The 11,592-nt window shown below is 44.5% G+C and overlaps 2 non-coding genes across 2 annotated transcripts; one reads left to right on the top strand and one right to left on the bottom strand.

The window, feature by feature from the left end:
• The first annotated feature begins 788 nt into the window (after positions 1–788).
• On the top strand, positions 789–861 carry TRNAV-CAC (transfer RNA valine (anticodon CAC)). Its single transcript has one exon. It is a non-coding gene; the product is annotated as a tRNA-Val (tRNA).
• A 718-nt stretch (positions 862–1,579) lies between these two features.
• TRNAL-CAG (transfer RNA leucine (anticodon CAG)) lies at positions 1,580–1,662 on the bottom strand. Its single transcript has one exon. It is a non-coding gene; the product is annotated as a tRNA-Leu (tRNA).
• Between the last annotated feature and the right edge of the window lie 9,930 nt (positions 1,663–11,592).

Genomic DNA, 11,592 nt, shown 5'->3' with positions numbered 1-11,592 from the left:
GTCCCTCCTCCAGCAGTCCGGAACACAGATCAGAAAGCACCCAGGCTGAGGCCCCCCTGAGCAAATCACAATGCTGCAATGCACCGTTGTGATTGGTCTGAGCACCGTTGATCGGAGCTCAGATGGGGACAGGGAGCCTGGGCATGCTCTCCAACCAGACTGTAATGCACCCTGGGTGGAGAACATGCTAGATAGGGCCGGCCAAACATTCATGCGCCCTTAGAGAGTGAAAACCACTCCTCCCCTCCCAGCCACACCCTGCTCCGCCAAAGCTGCCGTGCCCGCAACAGGAAAAAATAAAATGTTAACTTTCAGTTATTATCACTACATTTTTTCAATAACTTTTTTAAAAGCAGAGGGGCGACGCTCGAGCCGCCACTAAGAAGCTGATACTCTTGCACGCCAATGCTTGTTTTTCCTCTTTGTGTTCATTGCTTCAGAGCTACTGTTCTCAAAGACAGGTACCTCCTGGCAGACTGTCATTGACTGATGGCATGAAACAGCCCTCCCCGATGCCCCCACTTACAGCTCTCTCACAAACCACACATACATGTAACATATATGTTTGTGGATTCCTGGGTGTACACTCTGTGCAATCTCTGCACTTTTAGGCCCACAGCAACTTCCAACAGCGGTGGGGATTAAAATCCCGACCGAAAAACATTGCTCATAAATGTATCTATAGAACAAATCAAGGTTGTCAGACTCGCATCACAAGGGCCTGGACCATGAACAGTCACTAGATTTCTTTTTACAAAGAAACAAGTGAAAATGCTGAGCTCATGTGAGTTTCCGTAGTGTAGTGGTTATCACGTTCGCCTCACACGCGAAAGGTCCCCGGTTCGAAACCGGGCGGAAACACGTTTTAAATGAAATCCTTGTCATTGTGACAATCAGAGATATATTTCTTATTAATACTATTTTATTACTGTAGCTAGTGTTTTAATCTAAGTGATCTATCATTGCAAAGTCCGCCGAACTGAGAGTTGTTATAAACTCAGTGACGTCATGTGTCTAGCCGTAGCCACAATGCAGTACTTTTGCACTCAGTGTGTTACCTAAAGTTGGTTAGAATATGTAACGTTTGTTTGTGTTTACTGACTTCAAATATTAAAAGTGATGATGATAAAATGAATCATAGGGAATAAACACCAGGTCTCAAGAGCACGCTTTTAAAGTGAAATATGGTCAGAATAGAGTAGACATAACCGAAGTACCCCAGTTGTCGTGGGCAGGTGCACTTTTTTCACGGAAAGTGAACCCGAATTTCGGAAAAATGTAACTAAAGACCGTGACATTTCGGAAAGAGAACGAATATATGGAAATATTAAGCTTATAAAAAGGAGACAAGGTAGGAAAGAAACAGAGTACTCCTATAACTGAATTTAATTTAACTTAGAAATGTACCAAGTTTCAGTAAATAAACAAATATATAGAACAGAAATCATTAAAAACACAGTAAGAAATGTTGTTTATTAGGTACAGCACTTTTTCAGATTTCAAACGTGTATGTTACGATTGTGTAATATTGACATTGTCTAGGGAAAAAAACTGTCAATACGAGTCGCAAAAATATTACTGTCAGAAGTGGGATTCGAACCCACGCCTCCAGGGGAGACTGCGACCTGAACGCAGCGCCTTAGACCGCTCGGCCATCCTGACACCTCCACTACATTTGTGTAGCTCACTTTCCAGCCCTAAAAAGACAGCTGCTCACAGAGTTTATTGTTGGTTCATGATTTCCTGTGCAGGGGGCCGGTGGGGTTCAGAGATGTTTTCAAAGATGACTCGGGACCCTGGATACCAAAAGCTTCGACACTGTCGGCTCGGCTCCTCACAGGACACAGCTCCATAATTCACCACCCCACACCCTCTGGATAGTGTGTGCAAAAGTAGTCTTTGGTTTCTGCGGGTAAAAAATATGTTTTCTTTGCAGCGTTACTGGAAATGTGTCACTGCAGCAGGAAATTGTAAAAGACACAAACATCCCTCAAATAAAGATTGTGCTTTATACTCAGCGGGTGCAGCTCAGTCTGGGCTCAGCGGGGCGGGGTTCACACAGTTAATCCCCACAACTGCTGCCAATGTTGCCGGCCTCCAGCCTCTGCCGTTTTCAATCCAATATGGAGAAAAAAGCTCTAAAGAGCCCTATAACTCGTGACTCTTCAGTCCTCGTGACTCGATCAAGCTCTGACGGGGGCTGAGCCCCCCCTTCACCCTCCCCCCTTCACTCCGCGCCCCCCAGAGCTCAGGCATCGGCCTCCTCGGGGGGATTCACAGCGAAGGAGACAAGATCCAGAGCCCCCCTCGGAGCCAAGCTCTGACCCCGCAGCTGAGGCTCAGCCGGGCTCGGGGTTCGCCTCACACGCGAAAAGGTCCCCGGTTCGAAACCGGGCGGAAACACTTTTAACTTGCCATTGTGACAATCAGAGACATAATTAATTAATTTAATAATGCTATTTTATTGCTATGGCTAGAGTTTGAATCTAAGTGATCTATCATTGTAACGTCCGCCGAGCTCAGCGTTCTTCTAAAGTCAGTGATGTCGTGCGTCTAGCCGTCACCACAAGACAGTACTTTTCAGGTCAGTATCTTACCTAAAGTTGGTTCGATTATGTTACATTTGTTTATGTGTACCGACTTCAAATTTTAAAAATGATGGTGATAAAATTAAAAATAGCAAATAAATATTCCCGGGAAAACGCTTTAAAAAAAAATATGGTCAGGAAAAAACATAAATGCAGTAGCCTCCTTGTCCTGCCCGTGGGCAGGTGCACTATTCTCACAAAGAGAGAACGAGAATTTTGGAAAAATGTAACGAAAGGCTGTGATATTTCGGAACGAGAAAGAACATGCCAATAATAAGTGTATAAAAAGAGACAAGGAAGTGAAAAACAGAGCCCTCACATAATAATATTTAATGTAACAGGAACGTACCAAGTTTCAGTAAACAAACAAATATTTCGAACAGAAAAAATTAAAAACTCAGTAAGATATACTGTTTATTAGGAACAACATGTTTTTGAGATCTCAAACTTATACATGAGAGATTTGAGTTTCTTTAGAGTAAAAGCGTCTGGTCCCATGGAGATTTCAGATCAGATCCAAGTCCACAGTGCTGACTGTTACACCATGTAATATTAGATCCGGGGAGAAGAATGGATTTGCTTTCACAAAATATTCACTATAAATGCACCACTTTCACCAATTGGCTTATAACTTCGATCTGGCGGGGGTCTCAATACTGTGAAGCCAACATTGTTGGTGATTAGATCTTAACACCAGCTACCCGAATAACCTAACCAGATGATGAAGAAAGGTGAGCGGCTATACTTACCTTACCTACCTGTATACCCAGCCTCCTGAAATCAGAGCCGGCCTGGCAACACTCTTTGGGTCCTGATGAAAGCCGCCTGACCTACAGGGGCAACGCAGGCTGAAACATGTCGACCAACATTTTACCGAACACAACTTTTTAAAACTATATCCCTTTCCTGTAACATTAAAGACAACCAACACAGGAGAAGAGATATTTTAAATGTTTTATTCTCTCACCAGATCGAACCTTCTCTACTCACGACTGTGCTACATTCGACATTCTCCCTGCGGGTGGAGGGTATTGGAACACCTGAAGAACAGGACTCTCAGGTGCTAAGACCCAATGATGGAGCTTCTTGAGTGACCTGATGAAGAGTATTTCCATAATTAATCAGAGAATTTACTACCACATTTACTACCACTCTTATTATATCATTTTACTCCCCAGCTGTTATTCCTGGAGCAGCCCCCACCTCTGTGCTCCAGTTATATCATATCATTCACTATTCGTTAAGTTTCCACAAATCCCCCCTTCTGTGTCCCCCCCCCCCCACACACACACACCCTACTCCTTAGATCATGCCCCGGGCTCACTTGGCATCCTTATGCTCAGTGAATGAGCCCATGTGTCTAAGATGCCCCCATGTTCCTTCACTGCCCCCAGATACTCGCTCCTTCCTCGCACCTGGTAACCCGCCTACACCCCACCCACCAACAGCTGCTCTCTCTATTTGCCCTCAGAGGTTCACCCCCCTATGTTCCCAGATGACTCTCCTCCCCATCTATGCTCTACAACTGCCCCAGGGCACTGCCCCCGCCCTGTATTACTCTCTAGGCATTCTCGCTCTCTCTGCTTCTTGTGCCTCTGCCAGCAGGTGCCCCTTCGCCAGCCCTCTGAAGATGCCCTTTTCTTTGCCCCAGCAGGTTACCCAAGGCAGAGGTTCCTCCAGATGCTGGCACTGGTGATGGCCCGGAGTCTACACTGAGATGAGCATTAATGCCAGAATGCAAATAAAAACAAACAACATAAGAGACTCGCACAACAGGCAGGACACTTGGCAGCTCTGCTTTCAGTTCTCCACGGGCTGTACCACTCTTTGTTAAAATGCCACTACTGCGACTGGCCGCCTTGAGATGTCGCGACACATGACACTTGGGTAAGAAGACCCCCCATCACGAGATACTCCAGACGCCTCCTGCTCACTCTCGAGGCAGAGTCCTCCATGCCAGAGGTGTTAGGTGTTCTACATTGCACTGTGACACTTTCAAGGCATAGAAACCTCCCCTCACTTCTGAAGACAACGCCATACTCAGTAGTGACATTGAATCCACTATCTGACCGCACCCAGACCCTTTACCCCGTCACACCACACCATCCCCCCAACCCACCATTCCATCAACCCACTACAACATCTGACTCACCCACCACCATAACCCACAAACCCAACATCCCACCAACTCACCACCGCACCATCCCACCAACCCACCATCGCAAAATCCCACCAACTCATCATCCCACCAACCCACCACCGCACCATCCCACCAACCCACCAACCCATCATCTCACCAACTGACCACCGCACCATCCCACCAACCCACCAACCCATCATCCCACCAGCCCAACACCCGACTAGTCCACTCAGACCTCAGGGTCTAGAACCAGACACTTCAGGACGAGTCTAAAACCCATTAGTCTGGGTCACAACCTAAAGGCCCCCGCCCCCCTAACAGAGAACAGGCTGTCCTTGCTGACCTAGCGTATAGTGCCTCCCGCAGCTTTAACTACTCGAGGCGCGTAGGCAGCCCTACTGTCAGACATGCTGCTGCTCACAGCCCCACCCTTCCCTGAGGCCTTCATGACGCGTCATAAACAGCCTCCTCCTTGTGGCCTCGTGCCACACCCAAAAACACACACGGGTCTGTCAGTCAAACTCTTTATTGGGTCAGAATACGACCATTGAAGCACTGAAAACGCATCATTATAACTTGGACATAACACAATTTCAGTCCAGCATGAAAATTACTTGCCAGTGTAACAAAAAAACAGTTACAAACATTACAGTTTATGAACACAGAAAGATGCTCGGGTAATGAAAGGGAGATACAACTTGGTAAAAAACCATCCCTTTGGTGACCACGAGGCAAACGCATTCAATGTGAGTACATTAAACCGGCACGGTTAAAAACTTAAATACTTCATTACAGACAAGGCAGTTTTTTGCCAGTTGACTAAAAGGTATAATTATTAAAATATGTACATTACAGCCAGGCGAGCGTCAATTAATAATCCTGATCGCGAAGCATATTTCCTTATCAGTTTTAAGTCTCAGGAGATAACATTTATAACCAAGAAACATATTGAGGGACATCTAGGCGTTTTAAAAAGTGCAACCCTTCTTGGTGTCTGTTAAAATTCACATGACGTAAAATAGGGCATAAAAAACGAGATCTTAAAGTGCAGTACCGGTTGCAAAAATGCATAAAGTGCTTTGTACAGTGGGTAGAGGCCGCATCACATGGGCAGCACGGAAGAGAGGCAATGCGAGTACCTGTCTGGGAAAAGGCAACCAAAAAGTGGAATGCACTTACTCCTAAACGGTATACACCTGTTACAACGCAACTTTTACAACTACCTACCATTACAACGCAACTTTTACAACGCATACCATTACAACGCATTGCGCTGGGGGGCGCTCTAGGATAGGGAATAAGTACAATTTACTATCCAACACCTTCCCTAGTGTCCACGGGGACTGGAGTTGTAATAGTAAATTATACTTACCACTATCCAGCACATCTAAGCGCTATGCGTTGTAATGGTATGCGTTGTAATGGTCGCGTTGTAATGGTAGGTAGTTGTAATGGTATGCGTTGTAACGTCATACATTCGTGTCTGTAGGATGATGCAAGTCTGGCTCCCGCCCTATTATGGCTAAGAGCATGGGGTACTCCTGAGACGAGCGAGATTTTAGAGGTCTGCCTTAAGCTAAGGATTATGCCAGCTATTCCTGGGCTGCTGCATGTTAAGACCCTTCGAGATCTGGGTTTGAGTCACCTTCCAAAACCCCAGCCACGCTCAGGAGTTGGTAAAACAAAGGTTCCTGCACACAGGGGAACGCAAGAATGTTAAAGACCCTTGACATGGTTTCTATTGTCCATTATGTGCCAATTTCAAACCCCCCAGATATGGAACCGTACCTGTCTTGGATAGAGAACCCCGAGCTAAGATTTTATCTCACTCGTTTAGGAGGAATGTATGACGTTACAACGCATACCATTACAACTACCTACCATTACAACGCGACCATTACAACGCATACCATTACAACGCATTGAGCTGGGGGGCGCTCTAGGATAGGGAATAAGTACAATTTACTATCCAACACCTTCCCTAGTGTCCACGGGGACTGGAGTTGGAATAGTAAATTATACTTACCACTATCCAGCACCTCTAAGCGCTATGCGTTGTAATGGTATGCGTTGTAATGGTCGCGTTGTAATGGTAGGTAGTTGTAATGGTATGCGTTGTAACGTCATACATTCCTCCTAAACGAGTGAGATAAAATCTTAGCTCGGGGTTCTCTATCCAAGACAGGTACGGTTCCATATCTGGGGGGTTTGAAATTGGCACATAATGGACAATAGAAACCATGTCAAGGGTCTTTAACATTCTTGCGTTCCCCTGTGTGCAGGAACCTTTGTTTTACCAACTCCTGAGCGTGGCTGGGGTTTTGGAAGGTGACTCAAACCCAGATCTCGAAGGGTCTTAACATGCAGCAGCCCGGGAATAGCTGGCATAATCCTTAGCTTAAGGCAGACCTCTAAAATCTCGCTCGTCTCAGGAGTACCCCATGCTCTTAGCCATAATAGGGCGGGAGCCAGACTTGCATCATCCTACAGACACCCTAAACCCATTTCATGCTGTGAGATGAAACTTGACCTGGTTTGGGGAATTGCCAAGAGTCTGTAAAATAATGTATTTGTGGCTGCCTGCAAAGTACCCAATGCGGCATATCCCGATGCCCCTGCCCCATATGTGCAGTGGAGAGACATTTGCTCCTATATAACATAGGCATCTCTTTAAGTGGCTTAGTTTTTTCGCAAAGCTACAAATCGATTCTCAAGATGCCGCCATCTTCTGGGCTCTCTGGGTGATGAACCTTCCCAAGTCAATTTGGCAGCGAACCAAATGCCCAAACAGATAAAACTAGATATCTTGGTGATGGGCCTGCCCAGTAAATAAACGTTTGGAGCGGGCGTTTATTGTTCTGCAGGTCAAAATAAAGTATTTTTTTATGGTTACCCTTCAGGTTTAAACCCCTCATAAAATCATTTAAACCATCTGAAAGGGCCTGTGGTCCGTTGGATGCGTGTGCAAAAAGAACAGCGTCGTCCGCGTACAAAATGATGGTGACCTATTTTAAGGACATCTTTAGCGCGGAAAATTAAAACCGAATCTAGAGCATTAATATAGAATAAAAATGGTGCCAATATACAGCCCTGCCTTAGCCCTCGTGTGACCGGGATGGAGTGGCTGCAAACACCAGGTTGAGTATAATGCACTTTCATTGTTGTGTCCCAATGGAGGAACCTGTAGAGAAGGGTCAATTCCGACCTCTTCCATCAATCTCTAAATTTCCCCCTCTCTACCAGGTCAAAGGCAGAGGAGAGGCCCATAAAAGCATATGAATTGCTGCTCTCCCAGCTTTGTCGTATTTTCCTAAATTCAGAGACAGGTTCAGTGTCTAAGCCAAAAGCCCAAACTGGACTTCAGAAAGGAGAGAACATGTCATTTAACATGTCACGAGTGCTGATATATTTGAGGTCATAAGCAGAGCATGCTGGGAGGGGATACACACATACAAATGTTGATGGATTAGAGAACTAAAGAATATATGATTATATTTTCACAACACTGTCCCAGAATGCAATGTTATCCTCCTTTACATGTTTATATATTTCTTCATAAACCTTCTCGATAGTGTCAAAAATATACTTTAAAAGAAGAGAATCTTTCAGAGTGCTTTTTTAATTTCCCCACAATATGCTTAACATTTAAAATGTGATCTATAATAACACACAATGTTGCATAAAACACATTTGAAATATTAGCAGGCTGTCCCCAACAAAAACCCTCCACTCATGCAAACCATGAATACTAAACAGATCGCACTCAGGTGCTCTAAATCCCTGTAAAGAGTATTAATAGCAATAAATGGATCAAGTAATATAAAAATACCGAGCGAGCACCACGTGCACTTTGATCCTTGATTGCCACGTGGGTCGGATTCTTTCAAAAGTGAGATGGACTCGATTTTTCAATGTTATTCATTTGCTCCAATTACCCTGTCCCTTCATTGTCTGCTGTCTCTGTGCTGCACGCGCCTCTTCTGTGCGCGGCTGTCATTCTGTCCACCTGAGAACCTGAGGGGTTTTAAAACACCCCCAGAACAGGGCATCGAGTGCCCCCTCCCCCCTTTCTCTGCTCACTGCTGCAGCTCTCCAGAGAGCGGTGCTATCAATACAAGTGTGGCTCACTGCCTGTCAATCAGATACACAGCTGAGAGTCTTTTGTAGGAAGGTAGCGTGGCCGAGCGGTCCAAGGCGCTGGATTAAGGCTCCAGTCTCTCCGGAGGCGTGGGTTCGAATGCCAGCGATGCTTTTCCTCCAGTGACACATGGCACCCCGCTTTTCAAACTGGAAATGAAAGCGTTCCCACAACTGCTCATTCCAGGGCTCTACAAAGCATTTTTGATGTCCGTGATTACATCCGAATGATATTCGTATACATTGTGTAGCAGCTAGCATTCTATATATATATATATACATGTCTTTGTATGAATAAATTACCTGAAAACTCATTCAAGGCGTCGGTGAGATTTTCCTATATTGGAAACAGCTGTTTCCTGTTTCATATATATATATATATATATATATATATATATATATATATATATATATATATATATATATATATATATATATATACATACATACATATATCAAAACACAAGTTTTGCCTGCTGTAGAGGATGCACACGACAGGTAAGGATTCGCCAAATAAGCTTTATTGGCAGAGCAGTGAAGGACAACAACCTCATCCAAACAAAATCGGGTCCATTCCCAACGCGTTTCGTATACCAACTTCCTCACGGGCTCAGGACGAGGAGGTGGCAGCAGGGAAATTTGGCGGCAACCTAAATGTTCAAAGAGGACCTCCCCTCTTGGGGCGTGGCCACCACTGTGGCCTGCAGACTGTAGCAGTGAAACCACAACCCACTTGGGATTAATTTGGGTGCTGGGTGCAAAGGATACTGCGATCCACTGGGATTATGACTCCAAGTACCAGCATGCTATGTGTTGGCAACGCCCACCTGGGCGGGAGCTCGAACTTAAAACTGCTGTACTGCATCTCTCGCCTGTTGGCCCACAGCCCCTGAGGAAGTGTTCGTTATCACGAAACGCGTTGGGCACTGATGTTTTGTGGAGCACTTCGTGAATTTCTGAACATTGCTTTTCACCTACCAATAAAGATGGCTTGAACTCTACTTACCTGAGAAGGGCTTTCTTACAGCAGGCAACTTTTTGTTGGATATATATATATATATATGTATTTATATTACCTACTGGCAGGTTCCAGTAGGTAGTTATAGTTAGGACCTAGTTTGCATAGGAAATCCGTAACATTCTATTTGGATTAACTTTGGCGCTGGTGGACGAATCTTTGCAAATTTCTCAAAGAAGACGGCTCGGTCCGCTGCGCTCCTTCCCTGAAAGTTTTTGGGGGACTCGTCAAGTGGGGGCTGAGATAAAAGGGGGTCCCAAAACCTGTTTTCCCCATGTTATTTTACATAGGACATTTAGACACGGCTACAGCTCGAATGGCTGAATGGATTTATTAGAAATTTGGTAAAAAGGTAGAGTCCAGCTCGCAGATTACGCTTTTCATTGAATGGTGTAAATCCGTTCAGTAGTTGCTGAGAAAATTAAAGTTGAAATCAATTATATATCTGTAAGCGCTCACCTGTGCGCGCACTAGTGTGGCTGCGCGCGAGCGGAATTCTGATTTGCTGTTCGCCGTCTGTCAACATTCGATTCAGAAGAAATCAGGAAGTGTTGTCCGCCATTTTGTTAGTTTGAGTGAATATATTATACAGAACAAAGGGGTAGAACATGGAAAGGGGGCAAGGTAGAGATTGTCTGGCCCCGTAGGTTTTCTCAGGGGGTGCAGTAAGGACCCTCAAAGCAAAAAAAAATATGTTTTTTTGCAAAAAAGTTGCGGGGTGCGCACACCCGGTCGCACACTGCTATTTACAAGAGTGTGAAAAACTATAGTGGAGAGCATGGAAAGGGAGCAGGATGGAGACTCCATGACCTCGTAGGTTTTCTCAGTGGGTTCATTAAGGACCCCAAAAGTCTAAAAGTAGCTTTTTTTCTGCAAAAAAAGTTGCAGGGTGCGCGCACCTAGTCGCGCACGGCGAACAAAAAAATAAAAAAAGATGGAGTTAAATTACAAGTTTGAGTGTTTAGATGTAAGGTGGCTCTAAAAAGAGCTGTTGTGTTAATTTGGTGTTTTTTGTTTTTATAAGTAAGTACCGATGCAGAGTCTCATGTTACAGAGGAAGATTCTATTCCCCTCATCCGTTAAATAAACACCATCTCTCCTATAGATGCCTTGCATGTTGTAACGCAAGTTGTTGTGGTATATAGAACCCATGCTATAGTCTCTGAAGAAATCAGAAACAGATGTATTTACATGTTTCATTGCTTTCTCAATATGTGGACAATGTTAATTGGACCAATTCCATTTCTGTCTTTGGCATATATTGGAATATACCAAGGCAGTTCGAGGAAAAAGTGTCATCAATTGCCGAAAGGTGTCCTTTAGAAGCATTTCCAGAACCCTTTGCCGGGACCTAATGGGTCAGTGACATTATTGCTTGTGGGGGACTACCAATGACCCCTACCATTAATCACTTTCATACTCAATCCATAAGGTATATTGTTCTGAGGAGCAGGAACCGCTAGAAGGGACTATAAAGCTATGGGCTTCAGTTTGAAAGCCATCTTGACAAGAAGGCTTCCCCACTTAAAACTTCACATTCCATGTGATACTGAATTCATGTGATAATGAGATGAATGATCTAAATAAGTGTGCTAAAGAACTCTAATATTTTTCAGGTGCTATTTTACGAGAAAATATTTGTTGAGGAAGATACTAGGTATGGACGAATTAGAGAAATTTGACAACTCAAGGTTTTCTTTTAACATGGA

Source organism: Lissotriton vulgaris, chromosome 1_1, assembly GCF_964263255.1.
Source record: "Lissotriton vulgaris chromosome 1_1, aLisVul1.2, whole genome shotgun sequence".
NCBI lineage: Eukaryota > Metazoa > Chordata > Amphibia > Caudata > Salamandridae > Lissotriton > Lissotriton vulgaris.
The sequence above is the reverse complement of the archived record's forward strand: the minus strand, read 5'-3'. Positions and strand labels throughout refer to the sequence as shown.